Genomic DNA, 23,526 nt, shown 5'->3' on the forward strand with positions numbered 1-23,526 from the left:
ATAATGCCACCATAATGCCTCCTTACACACTGCATAATGCCACCATAGTGCCTCCCTACACACTGTATAATGCCACCATAGTGCCTCCCTACACACTGTATAATGTCCCAATAGTGCCTCTCTACACACTGTATAATGCCCCAATAGTGCCTCCCTACACTGTATAGTGCCCCCTCACAGTATCATGCTCCCATAGTGCCCCCTACACACTGTATAATGCCCCAATAGTGCCTCCCTATACACTGTATAATGCCCCAATAGTGCCTCCCTACACACTGTATAATGCCCCAATAGTGCCTCCCTACACTGTATAATGCCCCAATAGTGCCTCCCTACACACTGTATAATGCCCCAATAGTGCCTCCCTACACTGTATAATGCCCCAATAGTGCCCCCTACACACTGTATAATGCCCCCATAGTGCCCCCTACACACTGTATAATGTCCCAATAGTGCCTCCCTACACACTGTATAATGCCCCCATAGTGCCTTCTTACACACTGTATAATGCCCCAATAGTGCCTCCCTACATACTGTATAATGCCCCCTTAGTGCCTCCCTACACACTGTATAATGCCCCCATAGTGCCCCCTACACACTTTACAATGCCCCAATAGTGCCCCCTACACACTGTATAATGCCCCAATAGTGCCTCCCTGCACACTGTATAATGCCCCCATAGTGCCTCCCTACTCACTGTATAATGCCACCTTAATGCCTCCTTACACACTGCATAATGCCACCATAGTGCCTCCCTACACACTGTATAATGCCCCCATAGTGCCCCCTCACAGTATCATGCTCCCATAGTGCCCCCTACACACTGTATAATGCCCCAATAGTGCCTCCCTACACACTGTATAATGCCCCCATAGTGCCTCCCTACACACTGTATAATGCCCCAATAGTGCCTCTCTACACACTGTATAATGCCCCAATAGTGCCTCACTACACTGTATAATGCCCCAATAGTGCCTCCCTACACACTGTATAATGCCCCCATAGTGCCCCCTACACACTGTATAATGCCCCAATAGTGCCTCCCTACACACTGTATAATGCCCCCATAGTGCCTCCTTACACACTGTATAATGCCCCAATAGTGCCTACCTACATACTGTATAATGCCCCCTTAGTGCCTCCCTACACACTGTATAATGCCCCCATAGTGCCTCCCCACAGTATAATGCCCCATAGTGCCCCCTACACACTGTATAATGCCCCAATAGTGCCTCCCTACACACTGTATAATGCCCCAATAGTGCCTCCCTGCACACTGTATAATGCCCCCATAGTGCCTCCCTACTCACTGTATAATGCCACCATAATGCCTCCCTACACACTGTATAATGCCCCCATAGTGCCCTTTCACAGTATAATGCCCCAATAGTGCCTCCCTGCTCACTGTATAATGCCACCATAATGCCTCCTTACACACTGCATAATGCCACCATAGTGCCTCCCTACACACTGCATAATGCCACCATAGTGCCTCCCTACACACTGTATAATGCCCCCATAGTGCCCCCTCACAGTATCATGCTCCCATAGTGCCCCCTACACACTGTATAATGCCCCAATAGTGCCTCCCTACACACTGTATAATGCCCCCATAGTGCCTCCCTACACACTGTATAATGCCCCCATAGTGCCTCCCTACACACTGTATAATGCCCCCATAGTGCCCCCTCACAGTATCATGCTCCCATAGTGCCCCCTACACACTGTATAATGCCCCAATAGTGCCTCCCTACACTGTATAATGCCCCAATAGTGCCTCCCTACACTGTATAATGCCCCAATAGTGCCTCCCTACACACTGTATAATGCCCCCATAGTGCCCCCTACACACTGTATAATGCCTTCATAGTGCCCCCTACACACTGTATAATGCCCCCATAGTGCCCCCTGCACACTGTATAATGCCCCAATAGTGCCTCCCTACACTGTATAATGCCCCAATAGTGCCTCCCTACACACTGTATAATGCCCCCATAGTGCCTCCTTACACACTGTATAATGCCCCAATAGTGCCTCCCTACATACTGTATAATGCCCCCATAGTGCCTCCCTACACACTGTATAATGCCCCCATAGTGCCCCCTACACACTGTATAATGCCCCAATAGTGCCTCCCTACACACTGTATAATGCCCCCATAGTGCCTCCTTACACACTGTATAATGCCCCAATAGTGCCTCCCTACATACTGTATAATGCCCCCATAGTGCCTCCCTACAAACTGTATAATGCCCCCATAGTGCCCCCTACACACTGTATAATGCCCCAATAGTGCCTCCCTACACACTGTATAATGCCCCCATAGTGCCTCCTTACACACTGTATAATGCCCCAGTAGTGCCTCCCTACATACTGTATAATGCCCCCATAGTGCCTCCCTACACACTGTATAATGCCCCCATAGTTCCTCCACACAGTATAATGCCCCATTGTGCCCTACCACCACCACACAGTATCATGTCCCTATAGCTACACCCACACAGTATAACGCCCCCATAGTGCCTCCCTACACACTGTATAATGCCCCAATAGTGCCTCCCTACACTGTATAATGCCCCAGTAGTGCCTCCCTACACACTGTATAATGCCCCCATAGTGCCCCCTACACACTGTATAATGCCCCAATAGTGCCTCCCTACACACTGTATAATCCCCACATAGTGCCTCCTTACACACTGTATAATGCCCCAATAGTGCCTCCCTACATACTGTATAATGCCCCCATAGTGCCTCCCTACACACTGTATAATGCCCCCATAGTTCCTCCCCACAGTATAATGCCCCATTGTGCCCCACCACCACCACACAGTATCATGTCCCTATAGCTACACCCACACAGTATAACGCCCCCATAGTGCCTCCCTACACACTGTATAATGCCCCAATAGTGCCTCCCTACACTGTATAATGCCCCAATAGTTCCTCCCTACACACTGTATAATTCCCCCATAGTGCCCCCTACACACTGTATAATGCCCCAATAGTGCCTCCCTACACACTGTATAATGCCCCCATAGTGCCTCCTTACACACTGTATAATGCCCCAATAGTGCCTCCCTACATACTGTATAATGCCCCCATAGTGCCTCCCTACACACTGTATAATGCCCCCATAGTGCCCCCTACACACTGTATAATGCCCCAATAGTGCCTCCCTACACACTGTATAATGCCCCCATAGTGCCTCCTTACACACTGTATAATGTCCCAATAGTGCCTCCCTACATACTGTATAATGCCCCCATAGTGCCTCCCTACACACTGTATAATGCCCCCATAGTGCCCCCTACACACTGTATAATGCCCCAATAGTGCCTCCCTACACACTGTATAATGCCCCCATAGTGCCCCCTACACACTGTATAATGCCCCAATAGTGCCTCCCTACACACTGTATAATGCCCCCATAGTGCCTCCCTACACACTGTATAATGCCCCCATAGTTCCTCCCCACAGTATAATGCCCCATTGTGCCCCACCACCACCACACAGTATCATGTCCCTATAGCTACACCCACACAGTATAACGCCCCCATAGTGCCTCCCTACACACTGTATAATGCCCCAATAGTGCCTCCCTACACACTGTATAATTCCCCCATAGTGCCCCCTACACACTGTATAATGCCCCAATAGTGCCTCCCTACACACTGTATAATGCCCCCATAGTGCCTCCCTACACACTGTATAATGCCCCCATAGTTCCTCCCCACAGTATAATGCCCCATTGTGCCCCACCACCACCACACAGTATCATGTCCCTATAGCTACACCCACACAGTATAACGCCCCCACACCCAGTATAATGCCTTCATAGTGCCCAATAAAAGTAATAAAATAAATACTCACCTAGCCCGGTTCTCACGATGAGAGGAGGAGATCCTCCGGTCTGTGCTGTGTGTGGCTTAGCGCAGACACGTGCAATGACGTCACTGAATCTGCTCACAGCTTTACATAGTGAATGGTGGAGCGGGAGCGGACGTCTTCGTGCTTCACTACTGAATTCAACTGTATCTGCGTCCAGTTGGGGGGTATGTCAAAACTGCATGTGTGAATCCAGCCTAAGGCCCCCGGCACACGCTGCAGATTTTAGTGCAAGTTTAATGCCTGCTGCAGAAACAACCCCATTCAGATGAATGGAACGGATTTTCAGTCTCAGAAATTTTTGCAACAAAATCTGCAGCGTGTACACGGGGCCTAAGGCTGGTCATAGACAGAAGTAATTGCCAATGATCCAACAAGCCTCTTCCCGATAAACTGTATTCTACTATCAAGATTCAAAGAGATCTCTGATCCAACACTGGGCCCTGGTCCTGGCCACCATTTTTCTTTCCCTGGCAACTGGGAGCAGAACTTCTGAAGCCTTTAATGAGGCCAGACAGGGGGCACTGCTGTCAGGAGGCCCGAGATGTCCTATCCAGAAAGGGCCCGCATGGCTGGTAACGTCATACAGAAATTTAACTCATTAGGACCTGTTCAGTTTCATTTTATTGGAGACCAATGAGGATATACCAATGAGGATATAACAGTAAGATTACTTTTTTTTTTAATCCGTTCAAGTTTATTAAACAAATAACCACATCATTACAGGTCATTATGCAATCAACCAAATTAATACATCAGTACTTTACAGACCCAGGAATGTATTACCCTCATAACAATGCTCCCTACCCCCAACTCCCCCCCCAACCCCCAGCCGTCCTTTTCGCTACAGGTTTCCATGCCCTATCCCCCCTCTTCCAAATTTCCAATCCCCTCCTCTCTCCCACTCCCTATGAACTCCCCTCCCTCCGTACTTCAAGACCCTAGTATGGAGCCCCTCCTCCCCCATTAGACCTCTACAGTGGCCCATGTGTCAGTGTAGTCCCCTTGACCCTCTTGCCAGCTTAGCCTGGAACAGTCGCGCGGATTATCAGGAGTTCCGAGGAAGCACACCCAGAGTGATCTATCCACCTAGCCCATTGCTTTTCAAATTTATTCTTGGACCCCCTTTTGGAGTATATCCTGTAATCCATCAGGACCTGATGGTTTACTGCACTTATAATTTCCTGTTTCGAGGGTGGTTCCGCATCCAGCCAGTGTTTGGCAATACCCTTCCTAACCCGATATAATATTTTCGCAATTGCCAAGCAATGTAGCCTATCCCCTTCCAAATCTCCAACATACCCTAGCAACATTACCATGGGATCCAACGGAATCTGTACCTGAAACACTCGCCCCATTAACTCCGACATTTCTGCCCATAGAGTCCCCAAGATCCCACATGACCAGAACATGTGAAAGATGTCCGCTTTTTCCTCTGGGCACCGAGGGCATCTGGCATCCGCCCTTAATCCCATGCTTTTCAGAACCCAGGGGGTCCTTTATACCCTATGTATCAAAAATAATTGGGACCTCCTGTGCACTACATTAAGAGACAGAGTACATGATGACGCCAAGACTACCTCCCAGCGTTCCTCGGGAATAGGGCCCACATCTCTTTCCCACTTAGCCTTGACTGGTGCCATAAGATCCCCCAGATGTTCTGGCAGTAGCCTGAGATAGACCAACGAAATCAACCCACGTGATGTAACCGCTTTTGCGACATGTTCCAACACTCCCGTTGCATGAATCGTCAGGTCTACCTTTGCAGCTTGCGTCTGTACCGCATGCCGAATCTGCAGATACTGATAAAACATGTGGGAGTCCAGCTGAAACCCCTCCCTTAGTTGTTGAAAGGATTTGAATGCGTCCCCCTCGTACAACTGGCTCAATCTAATAATGCCTCGCTGTTCCCATCCCTGCATCCCTTCCGCCAAAGTGGGGTATATTTATTGCATTCCCCTATCTCCAACAATTGCTTACATTGCCACCATATCTTATGTATTAGAAGCAGGGTGGGTCGATTACTCGCCAGCCTCTTATAACTGTGTGCTTCCAGTGCTGCCAGTGGATTTTCCCCACCCCCCAGATATGCTAAAATATGTGCACTTGACCCCCAGGTTTCCTCCCGCTCCCACCCCCAGAAGTGCTGACACCGAGCAGCCAAGTAATACACCCATGCATTGGGTAGGGCCAGACCCCCCTCCTCCTTAGGCAATTGCAGCTTCTCTAGTTTAATCCTGGGCACCCCCCTTTTCCACACTAGGTTTCTAAAAAGGTTATGCTATGCAGCCTTCTGAGCCAATATTTGGGGATCCACACCGGGGAGTTATGTATGACGTACAGCACCTGAGGCATTAGGATCATTTTAATCAGATTTGTCCTACCCAGAGCAGATAGCGGGAGCTTATTCCAAGCCTCCACTTTGGCCTTTAGCTTTGCCAGCATTGGAACCACATTTAGAGACATATAGTCCTGCACTTGTGCCGTCACCTGAACCCCGAGATACTTAAACTGCGCGACCACCGGTACTACCACTTCTCCCTCCCTAGGCTGGACAGCTCCCGGATCCAAGAACATAAGAGCCGATTTCGACCAGTTAATAAGTAATCCGGAGTATTTCCCAAAGCGTTTGATCAGGGCCATAACTATCGGCAGGGTGTGCTCAGTATCCGCCATGAACAGCATATCGTCCGCGTACAGTGTAATTCGCTCCTCTACTCCCCCATATTTTAACCCCCGTATGTCCGCATGTTGTCGGACATGCCAATGGTTCCACCGCCAGCGCAAATAACAGTGGGGACAAGGGACAACCCTGGCGAGTTCCCCGCGCCAGTGCAAACCGATCAGAGAAGGCCCCATTCACCCGTATTTTCGCCATTGGGGCTACATATAACAGCCTTACCCATTTGATAAAGTTAGGACCAAATCCCATTTTATCTAATACTGACCATAAGTAATCCCACTCCACGCAATCGAACGCTTTGGCCGCATCTAATGAAAGAATGGCTCTCCCCCTAGGATTATCCGGAAGTACCTGCAAATTCAAGAACAGCCGTCTCAGATTCACTGCTGTCGACTTAGATGGCATAAAGCCAACCTGGTCTCCGTGTACCACCCCGGCCACTACTCTAGAAAGTCTAAGCGCCAATACCATCGCTATGATTTTAATATCCGTGGTCAGCAGGGACACTGGTCTATAGGATTCTGGCAGCTGAATATCCTTCCCCTCCTTAGGCAGAACCACAATAGTAGCTTTGTACATTGAATCCGGGAGCCGCCCCCTCTCAAAACTATCCAGCAACGTACTTAGTAATTGAGGCGCTAGCTCCTCCCCACATTCCTTAAAGACCTCCACCGGGATGCCGTCCGGCCCCGGAGCCTTTTCGTTAGCCAGTGCTCCTATGGCCGCCTGTATCTCCTCCAAAGAGACAGGTTCCTCCAGAGTTGTTCTCTCCTCCCCTCCCAACCTGGGAAGACCAATCTCCCCTAGATACCCCTCCAACTGTTGAGTCGTGTGCTCTGCTCTTGAGGCATACAAATCTGAGTAAAATCACTTGAAGACTGCCAATATCCGTCCCGTGTCTGTTTCCAATCTGCCCCCCTCCCCCTTATGGTATGGATATAATTGTTCTCCCTCTGGGCCTGTGCAATGCTGGCTAGCAACCGTCCCGTAGTTTCCCCCTCCTCATAATATTGGCGACTCAGAAACATCCTTTTGTTGTCTGCCCTTTCCAACTGGTGTTGCTTTAATAACCTCTGCGCCTCCACCCAATACCTCAAAGTATCCGGTGTATTATCCGCAACATGTAGCCGCTCTGTCTCCGCCACCCTTTCCAATAATGTGTCTCCCAAATGTCTAGACCTGGTTTTTACTGCCGCAATGTGCTGAATGAACACCCCTCGCAACCATGCCTTCATTGCGTCCCATAATATCTCCTGTGGCACTGTGCCCGAGTTGAATTGAAAATATTCCTGTATTAAGTCTAGAATCTTTTTATTGTCTAACAACTTCAGCCAAAATGCATTTAGCTTCCAGCACCCCTGACCCCGTCCTGTCCTCCCCTCCGTCACTACCTTCATTAACAAGGGGGAATGGTCAGATAAAGCTCTCGGTAGGTACTCTATCTGGGCAACAAACGGCACCGCTGTCGGCGAGCACAAAACTAAGTCGATCCTGGAGAGAGACTGGTATGTTGAGGAGGCACAAGAGTATTGATGCTGACTTGGATGTTTATCCCGCCATATATCCCGCCAACCCATCTCCGCAATAAGACGCCCAAACGCTGTGCTCCCTCCCCCCACCGTGCCAAATTTATCCATATCAGTATTCATCACAGCATTAAAATCCTCCATCAAAAGTAAAGGCACCTCCGGGAATCTAGACAGTTCTTCCACCACTTTCCTAATACACCCACTTGAAAATGGAGGAGGAACATACAGCACCACCAACACACATTCCCAATGGTAAAGAGTACAGTGCACTCCAACATACCGCCCCTCCCCATCTCGGAAAGAAGAGTGACACATAAACGGTACTGCTCTGTGTATGAGAAGGCTCACCCCCCTGGAATAGGTAGTGTGGTAAGAATGAAAACTCTGACCTATCCATGCCCTATGCAGCATGGAGACCGAGTCCCTCGTCATATGTGTTTCCTGTAGACCAATCACCCGTGCCTCCATAACTGACCGGCTGGGTCAAACTCCCCCCCACCCCGTCCCTCCCCTCCCCCTTTAACCACCCCAATAAACCTACCCCCGTCAAAGGGTTGGGGCGACAGCAAACAACGGCTGGCCAACACTGCCCACCGCGCAATCAATGAAACCATACTCTGCCTTTCACTTTCCAGGTTCAACTGACCATTCCTCCCACTGCCCTTTGCAAATACACCATCCCGTCAACATATGCATTCCCTTCAATGTCCATAGACAATCCCCCCTACCCCCAGCAGTAACTTCAAAAAGGCCTGCAAAGGCACCCAGGATGCCAAACATAGCCATGGGCCGTCAGTGCCAGTTCTTGCAGTAGGCTACAGCACCTTCCATATTCTCGGATCACCGGTCATCCCAGCCAGTCCACTCCATCTCAGCGCCGTCCCGCCGCATCCTCCGGTCTCAATTGACTCTCATGGCTGTCCAACCATCTAACCGCTTCTCTCGGTGTTTCAAAAAATGACGTCGTGCCCAGGGCCACCACCCGAAGCCGAGCAGGATACATCATGGAGTATTGCACTTGCAACGCCCGGAGGCGCCTTTTTATATCCATAAATTGCGATCTTTTCCGTTACACTTCCATAGAGAAATCAGGAAAAGAGGATACTTTCACCCCATTGAAGGAGATATCTTGACGTTCTCTCGCTTTCCTCAGGATCTTATCTCTATCCTTGTAATGTAGAATTTTGATGAGAACGGGTCTTGGCGGTCGCCCCGGAGGACCGGGTCTGGTCGGCACACTGTGCGCTCTCTCCACTGCAAATAGGGGTGTCAATTCTTCTCTGCCAAATGTGTCGATCAGCCATTTTTCGAAGAAATCGTCTGGATTCGACCCCTCCACACGTTCTGGAACCCCCACAAGGCGGACATTGTTCCGTCTCAGCCGATTCTCCATATCATCTGTCTTTGCTAGTAAGGCAGCCACAGCCTGAGAATGAGCTTGTACATCCAGCCGTATGTTAGGTATAGCATCCTCCATCTCTGAGACTCTCCCCTCTACAGCAGTGGTGCGTTCTGCGACTTTTTGCAGGTCATTTCTAAGCAACAAAATGTCCTCCTTCAATCCATGCATCTGACACGATAAGGCATTGAGAACCATGGAATTCTGTTTTACTGCAGCAAATATGTCCTTCAATGAGGGTTCCCCCCTCCTCTCTCCATCCTGCCCTCCAGCACCTGGCTGATCCCGCATGGCACCGCTCCCCTCCTCCTCCTCATCCTCACTCCTCGTGTCCCCTGCCGGAGGAGAATACCTTGATCCATATGAGGAGCCGCCAGCAGCCTGATCCCTTGCCGATGTTCCCTGTAGTGCAGCCGCACCCCCTGCTCTCGGCGTATGGGCGAAGCGCTCCAGCTTCTCTGCTGCGTCCTGCCTGAGGCCTCTGGTCCGGCCGTCCTTCTCGCCGGCGCCATCTTGGGAGCGGGACCCGGGACTCGCCGGCGGCGATTTCTGCTTTTTGGAGCGGGTCATCACGGCCGGGCACTCTGGCACCACCACCTCCAGCTCTAAGGAAAGTACTGGGGACAGGTTTTTCCCCGAATTTCGCGGGTTATAAGGGGCTTACAGGATGGGACAGCAGGAGCTCCGGACACACACGTCCTCTCACATTCACCGCTTGGCCAAGCCACAGTAAGATTACTTTAATGTAGGGATGCACGATGCGTCGAAACTTTGACTGTTTCGATACTCTGCATCCCCAAACGGTTCGATACCGTTGTATCGTGTATTTCAATACTAAGATGTACGGTCGCACAGCTCAGTATAGTAACACATGAATGTATGAGAGCGGGGCTGCGGCTGTGTAATACAGTCATTGCCCCGCTCCGGAGTCCTGACAAGTGCGCGCGGTCAGCATGATGTGATGCGGCCAGCGCTGCACTAATGAGCGGCGGCAGTGAAGACAGAACATGGCGGGCGCACTACAAAACACCCCCTGTTCTATCTTCAGTGCCTGAACCGCCGCTCATTAGTGCAGCACCAGCTGCATCACCTCACGCTGACCGCGCACGTACTTGTTGTCAGGAGCGAGGCAATGGCTGTATTACACAGCCGTAGCCCTGCTCTATAACAGCGGAGATCAGAGAAACCTCTCATCTCCACCGCTATTCCCGTGAATGCTGCGATCAAAGCTGACTGTAGCATTCAAGAGGAAGTGAGAAGGGGGGATGCCCCTGGATCTCGTCACAGGGAATTCCTGTGACGCGATCGAGGGCCATACCATATATGGGCAGACAGCCCAGGGTCTATTGAAGGACCCCAGGGCTGTCTTACCATATCTCCTGTTAGGGAATACTGAGGTATGTCCTAACAACTGCCTGTGTGCTATCTGTACACAGGCTAATGTACTGGGATATAGATATATGCCTGTGTACTATCCGTATATAGATATATGCCTGTGTACTATCAGTATATAGATGTATGCCTGTGTACTATCAGTATATAGATGTATGCCTGTGTACTATCAGTATATAGATGTATGCCTGTGTACTATCAGTATATAGATGTATGCCTGTGTACTATCAGTATATAGATGTATGCCTGTGTACTATCAGTATATAGATATATGCCTGTGTACTATCAGTATATAGATGTATGCCTGTGTACTATCAGTATATAGATGTATGCCTGTGTACTATCAGTATATAGATGTATGCCTGTGTACTATCAGTATATAGATATATGCCTGTGTACTATCAGTATATAGATGTATGCCTGTGTACTATCAGTATATAGATGTATGCCTGTGTACTATCAGTATATAGATGTATGCCTGTGTACTATCAGTGTATAGATGTATGCCTGTGTACTATCAGTATATAGATGTATGCCTGTGTACTATCCGTATATAGATATATGCCTGTGTACTATCAGTATATAGATGTATGCCTGTGTACTATCAGTATATAGATATATGCCTGTGTACTATCAGTATATAGATGTATGCCTGTGTACTATCAGTATATAGATGTATGCCTGTGTACTATCAGTATATAGATGTATGCCTGTGTACTATCAGTATATAGATGTATGCCTGTGTACTATCAGTATATAGATGTATGCCTGTGTACTATCAGTATATAGATATATGCCTGTGTACTATCAGTATATAGATATATGCCTGTGTACTATCAGTATATAGATGTATGCCTGTGTACTATCAGTATATAGATGTATGCCTGTGTACTATCAGTATATAGATATATGCCTGTGTGCTATCAGTATATAGATATATGCCTGTGTACTATCAGTATATAGATGTATGCCTGTGTACTATCAGTATATAGATGTATGCCTGTGTACTATCAGTATATAGATATATGCCTGTGTACTATCAGTATATAGATGTATGCCTGTGTACTATCAGTATATAGATGTATGCCTGTGTGCTATCAGTATATAGATGTATGCCTGTGTACTATCAGTGTATAGATGTATGCCTGTGTACTATCAGTATATAGATGTATGCCTGTGTACTATCAGTATATAGATGTATGCCTGTGTGCTATCAGTATATAGATGTATGCCTGTGTGCTATCAGTATATAGATGTATGCCTGTGTGCTATCCGTATATAGATATATGCCTGTGTACTATCAGTATATAGATGTATGCCTGTGTACTATCCGTATATAGATATATGCCTGTGTACTATCAGTATATAGATGTATGCCTGTGTACTATCAGTATATAGATATATGCCTGTGTACTATCAGTATATAGATATATGCCTGTGTACTATCAGTATATAGATGTATGCATGTGTACTATCAGTATATAGATGTATGCCTGTGTACTATCAGTATATAGATGTATGCCTGTGTACTATCAGTATATAGATGTATGCCTGTGTACTATCAGTATATAGATGTATGCCTGTGTACTATCAGTATATAGATGTATGCCTGTGTACTATCAGTATATAGATGTATGCCTGTGTACTATCAGTATATAGATATATGCCTGTGTACTATCAGTATATAGATGTATGCCTGTGTACTATCAGTATATAGATGTATGCCTGTGTGCTATCAGTATATAGATGTATGCCTGTGTACTATCAGTGTATAGATGTATGCCTGTGTACTATCAGTGTATAGATGTATGCCTGTGTACTATCAGTATATAGATGTATGCCTGTGTACTATCAGTATATAGATGTATGCCTGTGTACTATCAGTATATAGATCTATGCCTGTGTACTATCAGTATATAGATGTATGCCTGTGTACTATCAGTATATAGATGTATGCCTGTGTACTATCAGTATATAGATGTATGCCTGTGTGCTATCAGTATATAGATGTATGCCTGTGTGCTATCAGTATATAGATGTATGCCTGTGTGCTATCAGTATATAGATGTATGCCTGTGTGCTATCCGTATATAGATATATGCCTGTGTACTATCAGTATATAGATGTATGCCTGTGTGATGGATGGTCAAATTGCTTATGTTCTCTGTATTAAACTACACTATGAATTATCAAGCAGGATGCCGGATTATGAAGATATGTATTCTCCATTTTGTAATGATCTCTTTCTGTTCTGCTTAAATCACAAGGGAATAAGTTATTACTTTGTGTTCTTTTTCGTGGCCTTCAATACTGGTAGATAGGAGTCTGGCAGAACGCCTAGACCTGAAATAATCATTATATTTCCAATTAATTCTTTATCTCAGTATTTCACACATATATATGAAATCATCACATAGCCTTATGAAAACCTCCTACATTTCTATTGTTTGTAGGCCAGGATTTGCAGGTGTTAGAAAGATCACGTGACCTCAGTGGGAAGGTACCCTATGACGTATTTTCAGTCTACGTGTAAAATGTTATGATTGGTTGTTCCATGAGAGGTAACACCCTGGTTAGAGGGTACGCCCTGAGGGTATATTAACCTATGTATCTTGATAATAAATGAGAATATTGATTGAGACGACAGATTGCTATTGTCTTTATTGATCTCCCGGTGCACTGCTGATACTTCAATTACCATATTTGAATACCACCTGACAAAGCAGAGGGAGCCCATTAGAGCACCCATCCCAAAAGGTGCTACCTGGAAGGGGTTTCTTCGACAGTTATGGTGCCGAAACCCGGGACCTCCTAATGAGAATTTTGTGCAAAGTCCACTAATCTGGAAGGACCTGGGGAGTCACTGAAACCAAAACCGATCGGTAAGTAACAGACTTTATGTTACACCATTTGTTTCAGCCACTCTGTTAAGTCCCTGGAAACGTACTTTGTATATGTAAGTCTCTACAAAGGGGTCCCGTAATAATCAGGTCCTTTGTCAGGATGGTAGTGTGGTTAAATGGATTTACATGGGGGTGTATGTGACAAGTGTGATGAATGTGTGTGTAGTGTGATGTTGAATACATCTGTGAGAAGACATACATATCAAATTGTTGAAACTGTATGGCTCCCAGCCCAGAAGTAATATCCACTTCATAGAAGACGATATACACTCAGTGCAAGGAGGAGCAATTGTGTCTATATTGAATTTGCACTCAATACCATTACCAAGTGCAATAGGGAAAACTTTGAATACTGTATTAGAAAATCATTTATATTTTCCTAAATTCACTGCCAAACAGTGATATTGTGTGTAAGGGTCCATAAACCAGTTGTATGCATTGCCAGACTGGCATAAGGTGGGAATCAGTACAGACTGATTTCTAGCACATGATAATCCGGCATATACACTTTGATGTAAAATAACATCCAAGTAATTAAGTCTGTAGTAGTATAACATCAGACCGCTGGATTGAATACCGTTGTAATATAACATCCTGTATTCATTGAATGACCCTGACACTTACCCCAGGTGCCACCTGTGTCGTAGTAGTAATTACAGTGAAGAACATTGGTATTGGCTCAGACCCAGAGCCCCTAAAGAAATCACCAACATAGATAACAGGCCCCTAAACTACAACCCACAGAGTGAACGGCTGAGCGGGGAGGATAACATATATGTTACCAAATATAATTTGTATGTGAAACCATTGCAAAGTGCTAGAGGAAAGAGTTTGGGATATATGCTACATCACAGGCTGTATGAACTGAAAGTGTTCTGCATAAGTGAAAGAGACGAAGGGTTTGTAGAAGTTTGAAATTAATGTGACCAACTCCTGCTTGAATCAATGGCAGTTCATGAATGTAGATTGTGTTGAAGGATTTGCTCTTGCAATTTGTGGATTGGCAGCATTTTGTCTGTTCTTGATGTTCAAAACAGTGAGGGATCAGACAAAAGGATATCCCACTGCTAGAATAGTCTGAAGGAACGACTTTTGATATTGATAGTCTTTCTGAAACTGTAAGATAGATTGTCTGAGATATCTGTCAACAGACTAAGGCCTGTCTGTTTGGAGCTGGGGAGTTTTCCGGAGACTACCCTACGCCCTCTGACCATGGGGTCAGAAAATAGTAAGACAAAAATGCGGGACAGCCCTGAGACGTGGGTCTCTGCCATCAAAATAGTAGAAAGAGCAAAAGGATCTGAGGCTGTGAAGGATTGTAAAAGAATGTTTAAAATGATGGGAGTTGGGTCCTATGGAACATTAGCAGAATGTGATTGGAAAAGATTTATGACAAATTGTGTTGGATGGTTGAAAGACAATAACATGGTGGAAAAAGCCCAAATGTGGTATGAGGTAGCACAGAGAGTGAGTAACACAGAACATAAGAGTATGGAAGCAAATCATGGAATAATGTATGATTTATATGACCCTTTAAGTGAAAAGCTCCTCACTAATGTGTTAACCCCTTTACAACTGCCAAACAGCCCCGCAGCAGCAACTGCGCCACCTCCTTATCCTGAAAATAGCAAGAAAGGCAGCTGCTGGACATGTCCACACTGTGGGCAGCAGAACCCCCTCACTGCAGGATATTGTGTCAGTTGTGGTACGCAGCGCCCCACTAGATTGTTTCCGTTAGTATCAAGTATCCATACACACAGGGGACCAAAACCAGTAGATGTAGACGGGCAACCAGTACCTGGGGCAGTAGGGGAAATCCAGTCACATGAAGCCACTGTGTATCGCCCCTGGAGCCCGGCTGATTTACTAGCTGTATGTAACACTCCCAGACCCACGTAAAACACCAAGCGCTTTCCATAGAAAGCTGCGAGCAGTACATCTAGCTTACCGTGCTACATGGTCAGTTATGGAGAGCCTGGTAGAAACAAAGGGAGGGGAAGTACTCAAAAATCAAATACAAGCTGCTATTACAAATCCCGTACCAGCAAATAAAACCAATGAGCAATCAGGACTAGAATACCTGAACGCTATGCAGCCCTGGGTAGATGCTACTCAACAGGATCGAACTGATAGTTTTATGTCATTTTCCCAAGATGTTAAACAGTCAGTCCCTGATTATGCCACAACTTTACAGCAGCAGTGGTTAGATCACGGGTATGAAGAAGGTGATGCAAAAGACTTGCGCCTACTAAAAATAACTTTTATGTCCGGTCTTAAGCCGGCAGTACAAGAAGCTGTTAAAAGATCCCGCCCCGACTGGCGTACATGCCAGTTTAATGATTTAGTAAGCATTGCAAAAGGTGCAGTTAGATTTAGCTCCTAAAAGAACCCGTCTCGCCCCGATGAAACAAAAGGGGGGCTATAGAGGAAGAGGCAGGGAACAAAAAGACACTTTGAGAACCCAGAGAAGGGATCTTAGCCAGATTACATGCTGGAACTGTGATAAGAAGGGTCATTATTCAGCCCGATGTCCCTCCCGTCCAGTTGAGCCTCCCAATTCTTTGATTGCTGCATAGGAAACTGGCAACCCTGATGTCTCCCTCTGCCCAGTGCTCCCCCCGACAGGTCCATCATTGATGGTGCCTGTTACTTTACCCACAGGGGAAAATACCTCTTTTCTAGTAGACACAGGGGCAGCCAGAACTGTATTACAAACCAAATATGTACCGGCAGAGTTGTTATCACCAGACTATATAGATTGTGAAGGGGTGGAGGGAACATCATTTCAGTTACAGTTAACAAAACCAATGCGACTGAATATACATGACACACAATCAATTGTCTCCCGTGTGTTAGTGTCACCACACACTCCCTACAATTTATTGGGGACAGATGTACTCAGTGCCCTGGGAGCAGCATTGGACTTTTCTTCTGGCACACCTACATTAACCTCTGCCATTCCAGAGTCCCTGCTATGCAAACTCCTTAGTATGGCAAGTATGCCGGACACTGAAAAAGCCCCCAGTACCCCTCCCCTTTGGTTGGCAGACATCCCAGAAAAACTATGGGCACAAGATAAGATGGATGTAGGAGTTTTAAATGTGCCGCCTGTACAAGTAAATTTAAAACCAGACATGCAGAACCGTCCTGTATGTATAAAGCAATATCCTCTGAGTCCACAGCAAGACGCTGCTATAGAAAAGGATATTAATTCCTTACTGGAAAACAATCTTATAGTGCCCATAATCTCGCCTTTCAACACTCCTCTTTACCCAGTAAAGAAAAAGACACTGCCCGGTCAACCTGTACAGTACCGGATGGTACATGACCTGCGGGCTGTGAATGCTGTGACAATAATTAATACACCACAAGTGCCTAACCCACATACCCTGCTCAACCAGGTCCCCGGCACTGCAGTCTATTTCACCGTTATAGACTTAGCCAATGCTTTCTTCTCCATCCCGCTGGATAAAGAGTGCCAGCAGTATTTTGCATTTACACATAGGGGAAGACAGTATGCTTGGGTAGTTCTGCCACAGGGTGCCGCAAACTCCCCTGATATCTTCTCACGTACCATGAAAGATATTCTGGACACCTGGCAGCCCCCCAATCAGTCCTCAGTTCTACTACAATATGTAGATGATTTGTTACTTTGTAGTGAGAGTCTGGAGAACAGTGAAACAGATTCTAAATCACTATTAATGTTCCTAGAAGAAGTTGGCTGTAAAGCGAGCAAGCACAAGCTGCAATTATGTGCCAAAACAGTTGTTTTCCTTGGTCACTGTATTTCCCAAGGTATGAAACACTTAACCCCTGACAGGCTGGAAATCATACAGAAACACCCAGTCCCTAGGAACCCCAAACAATTGAGGACTTTCTTGGGTTTAATAGGGTACTGCAGAGCCTGGATCAGGGATGCCTCTGCTATGATGCAACCATTATATGACTGTCTCACCTCTGACCCATTTGTACTGTCACCTGAGGCAATTGACAATTTTCACTCCCTGAAGCTGTCACTGACTACAAGGCCAGCACTGGGACTTCCTGACTACAATAAGCCATTTACTCTGTTCTGCCATGAACAGGCAGGCCATGCCTCTGGAGTATTCGCCCAAGATCATGGAGGTAAGATGCGACCACTTGCCTATTACTCCCTTGCTCTGGATCCCATTGTACTAGGATCCCCGACCTGCATACGCGCTGTCTCAGCAGCAGCAGCTTTAGTTGATAAAGCAACAGACATTGTACTCCAACATGACATTATTGTGCAAGTCCCACACGCAGTGCAAGAAATGATGAACACAGTCAAGACAAAACACTTATCAGTTGCAAGACTTACTAAAATTGAACTTACTCTTCTGTCCCCTAATGTGACTATCAAACGTTGTGTTGTTCTGAATCCAGCTACACTCCTGCCCCTAGATTCTGAACAAAAGGAGGGAGGAGTGGGGGGACAGGGACATGGACACCCCCTTATTTTTCAACTATCCACTGATGATGAACTATTTAATTTTGAACATGAACATGACTGTCAAAGCCTAGTGGATATGGAATCAAACGGCATAAACAGTATATTTGATGTTGCTCTGATTAACCCTGATGCTGAGTATTTTGTAGATGGATCTCGATATTGGAGCGAAGACAAAGGACATTTCCTCACCGGGTATGCAGTGGTCCACAATGGTAAGGCCGTCATACAACAGTCCCTACCCTCCAGCAGCTCAGCTCAGGAGGCAGAACTAAAAGCACTCGCTGAGGCGTGTAAATTGGGTAAGGGACAGCGTGTCAACATATACACTGACTCCAGATATGCCTTTGGAGTTGCACATGACTTTGGGACAATATGGAGAGCCAGAGGGTTCTTGACCTCGGCAGGTAAACCTATAAAGAATGCAAAAGCAGTAGAAGAACTTTTAGAATCACTGCACATGCCAGACCAAGCAGCTATAGTCAAAGTACAGGCACACACTAATAACAGTGATCTCCTATCAAAAGGGAATGAGGCTGCGGATGCAGCGGCAAAGGACGCTGCTGCTCTCCCTCTGATGATTGTGAAGCCTGTTTTACAACCCATCACAGAGACCCTGTTGCGTGCTTTCCAGGACCAAGCACCCCCTCAAGAGCAAGCAGAATGGGAGGAGAGAGGTGCAGCAATAGGTCTAGGACAGTTGAGGCATCTTAATTCTAAGGTTTGCCTACCAAGAGCACTGTATCCAATGATGTGTGCCCTAGCCCATGGGAAAACACACTGTTCAAAGGGAGCTATGAGCCAGCTAGTGTTACAGACATGGCATGCTCCAGCTGCCAAATATACAGAGGGCTGCATGACATGTGCACAACACAACCCTGGTAAAACCACCAAAACACCAGCTAAACACACTCCTAAGTCCTACTACCCCTTTCAGTGATTACAGGTGGACTACATACAACTACCTAAGGTGGGAATTTATCAATATGTACTTGTTTGCACTGATTTATTTTCAGGATGGCCAGAAGCTTTTCCAGTGGCTAAAGCAAATGCAGATACCACAGCAAAGAAACTGATAGCTGAGGTAGTGTGCCGCTATGGAGTACCAGAGACAATTGAAAGTGACAGAGGTACTCACTTTACCCAAGAACTATTGAGGAACATATTAAAAAGCCTTGGGATAGAACAAGCATTTCACACTCCCTATCACCCACAAAGCAGTGGTAAGGTAGAAAGACTAAATGGAACTTTGAAATTAAAAATCCAGAAGGCCATGAATGAAACTTCTTTACCATGGACACAATGTCTACCCCTGGCTTTATACTCTGTAAGAACTACGCCAAGAGGGAAGGATAAACTTTCTCCCTATGAAATATTGTTTGGAAATATGCCAAAGACTGGACTGTATTTTCCTCAGCAGTTACAAAAGCATTATGACAATATGACCACGTACTTGGCTGCCCTACACAAGCAACTGGAGAGGACACATAAACTAATCCTTTCTTCTATTCCAGATCCAAACTTTCTTTCAGGTACACACTCACTACAACCTGGAGACTGGGTGGTAACAAAGATACACAACAGGAGCAGTCTGGAACCAAGGTACAGCCAACCAGTAGAAGTACAGCTGGTCACCGCCACATCAGTGAAGCTCCAAGGACGAGCCAATTGGATACATGCAAGCCATTGCAAAAAGGTTATCAGCCCAGATGACGTCGCCTCGATCGATGATGTTGCCCTTGGCAGGGTTGGTGCTGATGTTGCCCCTCGTGGGGACGATGACTCAAGTTCTCAAGGAGGAAGTGGACAATAAATTCATAAAACATCATCAAATTATAACAGCATTAACAAACTTATCTGATTGTTGGATATGCACACACAGTCCTATAAGTTCAAAATCCATGCCATACATGGCTGTGCCCCTTAGTGAGAAAGAACTTCTTAACACTACATGTTGGGATCCCTCAAAGGTAAAGGATAACACAAAAAGGTATACATGGTCTAATACCAGTGTGCCCTTACCCATAGCAGGATGGATGGAGGATCCCTGGTGGCAGGTAAATCTAACCCTGATACCTGGTAAGGCTCTGATTCTCACACAAAAGGAAAATGGAAAATGGGTCCCTAAAAATGTCACTAAAACACTGACACTAGGTGAGATCCCCATAAAAGGCATAAAGATAAGCTTCAATAAAACCCAACAGACCTCAGATGTATTTAGACCAAGTCTGGTAGAACGGTACATACATAATGGTAGTTGGGAATACGGCCATTTCTTCCCTTCAGGAAGTAAGACTGATTGTAAACGTTATCCAGGGTATATGCAAGAAACAGACTTACAAGGGAATGAAACTATGTATTGTGGATGCACAGGAGTATACCATGGGTCTTTGGGAACAAATTGTCCTTGGTGTGTATTACAGCAGTCTTTTCCCCTAGTTCATTTTGCTCACATGTTAACCCTAGGAAGTATGCAATGGTTTGACCTTCCCCATGATATATATATAGTGTGCGGACATAATGCATATAAATGGATCCCGCAGACTACCACAGGTACCTGTACCCTAGCTAGGTTACAGTCTGCTACCTGGACATGGGACAAGGATGCACTTCCTTATGATAAAGTACCAAAACATATGCTGTACAAAAGGGAGGGAAAGCAAAAAGCCCACCCATTGGTACACTTACCTTGGCACACCAAGTTAGGATATGCTCTATCCATCTTTGGAGGACCAATTAGAAATGCACATAACATAGAAAAACTAGCAGAGTTGTTTGACAATATTACCGAATTAATATTTGATGCTTTAAATGTATCTTCAGTACTTACCCGACAGCTTATTACTGTTACTAACCAACATACACTTGTACTAGATTACTTAACTGCAAGTCAAGGGGGTATGTGCCAGATAGTGGGTCCTGCATGCTGTCATTATATAGATCCCCAAGGGACAGTACAGATTAAACATGATATTGAACAAGCAAAGCAATTAAAGGAGGAATTTAGGAAAGCCAATTCTGAAGAAGATTGGAACCTAGATTGGCCAGACTGGTTGTCATGGCTGAACCCGGCCTCATGGTTCAGAGGCATTGGAGGATGGGCTGCAGGACTCATGGTTCAGAGGCATTGGGGGATGGGCTGCAGGACTCATGGTTCAGAGGCATTGGGGGATGGGCTGCAGGACTCATGGTTCAGAGGCATTGGGGGATGGGCTGCAGGACTCATGCAAGGCGCTTTACATATATTACTCATAATATTGATTATATACGTTTTTGTTAAATTAGTAGCATGTCTGATACCTCTGCTATGTAAGAAGGCTAAGAAAATTGTCTATCATAAGCCGAAACCTTTTAATCAACAATACCCTATGTCACAGGGATTTTATGCACAAGGCCAGAACCTGGTGAATGGGTGAACACCCCACCATGTAACACTAAGTGTGTTCATTTATTAAAGCTTTGCCATTTATATCTTATATACATGTTAGGACTTTTATACAGGGCATGTTGTTATTGTTATCACCATATAAATATTGACAAAAGTAGAGTCCAACAAATCCAAACAGCCGTGCAGACGAGCAACTACGGGACTTGTCAACGCACTGACGGGACCCTATACCCAAACCTGAACTCGGTGATCGCATTATATTATTAGTAGTGGCCCTATTCACTATTTTGTTTGAGGTTTATAATCAGATAATTTTTAATCTCTGTATTTTAATATGAGAAAAAGGGGGGTTTGTGATGGATGGTCAAATTGCTTATGTTCTCTGTATTAAACTACACTATGAATTATCAAGCAGGATGCCGGATTATGAAGATATGTATTCTCCATTTTGTAATGATCTCTTTCTGTTCTGCTTAAATCACAAGGGAATAAGTTATTACTTTGTGTTCTTTTTCGTGGCCTTCAATACTGGTAGATAGGAGTCTGGCAGAACGCCTAGGCCTGAAATAATCATCATATTTGTAATTAATTCTTTATCTCAGTATTTCACACACATATATGAAATCATCACATAGCCTTATGAAAACCTCCTACATTTCTATTGTTTGTAGGCCGGGATTTGCAGGTGTTAGAAAGATCACGTGACCTCAGTGGGAAGGTACCCTATGACGTATTTTCAGTCTACGTGTAAAATGTTATGATTGGTTGTTCCATGAGAGGTAACACCCTGGTTAGAGGGTACGCCCTGAGGGTATATTAACCTATGTATCTTGATAATAAATGAGAATATTGATTGAGACGACAGATTGCTATTGTCTTTATTGATCTCCCGGTGCACTGCTGATACTTCAATTACCATATTTGAATACCACCTGACAAAGCAGAGGGAGCCCATTAGAGCACCCATCCCAAAAGGTGCTACCTGGAAGGGGTTTCTTCGACACCTGTGTACTATCAGTATATAGATGTATGCCTGTGTACTCTCAGTATATAGATGTATGCCTGTGTACTATCAGTATATAGATGTATGCCTGTGTACTATCAGTATATAGATATATGCCTGTGTACTATCAGTATATAGATGTATGCCTGTGTACTATCAGTGTATAGATGTATGCCTGTGTACTATCAGTATATAGATGTATGCCTGTGTGCTATCAGTATATAGATGTATGCCTGTGTACTATCAGTATATAGATATATGCCTGTGTGCTATCAGTATATAGATGTATGCCTGTGTACTATCAGTATATAGATGTATGCCTGTGTACTATCAGTATATAGATGTATGCCTGTGTACTATCAGTATATAGATGTATGCCTGTGTACTATCAGTATATAGATGTATGCCTGTGTGCTATCAGTATATAGATGTATGCCTGTGTACTATCAGTATATAGATGTATGCCTGTGTACTATCAGTATATAGATGTATGCCTGTGTACTATCAGTATATAGATATATGCCTGTGTACTATCAGTATATAGATATATGCCTGTGTACTATCAGTATATAGATGTATGCCTGTGTACTATCAGTATATAGATGTATGCCTGTGTACTATCAGTATATAGATATATGCCTGTGTACTATCAGTATATAGATGTATGCCTATGTACTATCAGTATATAGATATATGCCTGTGTGCTATCAGTATATAGATGTATGCCTGTGTGCTATCAGTATATAGATGTATGCCTGTGTACTATCAGTATATAGATGTATGCCTGTGTACTATCAGTATATAGATGTATGCCTGTGTACTATCAGTATATAGATATATGCCTGTGTACTATCAGTATATAGATGTATGCCTGTG

At 45.3% G+C, this 23,526-nt stretch overlaps 1 long non-coding RNA gene across 1 annotated transcript; it reads left to right on the forward strand.

Annotated features, from left to right (window-relative positions):
- Window positions 1-12,969: 12,969 nt before the first annotated feature.
- LOC142743634 (uncharacterized) lies at window positions 12,970-22,511 on the forward strand. Its single transcript, XR_012881605.1, has 2 exons — window positions 12,970-13,770; window positions 19,774-22,511. It is a non-coding gene; the product is annotated as an uncharacterized LOC142743634 (long non-coding RNA).
- Window positions 22,512-23,526: the final 1,015 nt, after the last annotated feature.

This window comes from Rhinoderma darwinii, chromosome 2 (genome assembly GCF_050947455.1).
Source record: "Rhinoderma darwinii isolate aRhiDar2 chromosome 2, aRhiDar2.hap1, whole genome shotgun sequence".
NCBI classification, from domain to species: domain Eukaryota; kingdom Metazoa; phylum Chordata; class Amphibia; order Anura; family Rhinodermatidae; genus Rhinoderma; species Rhinoderma darwinii.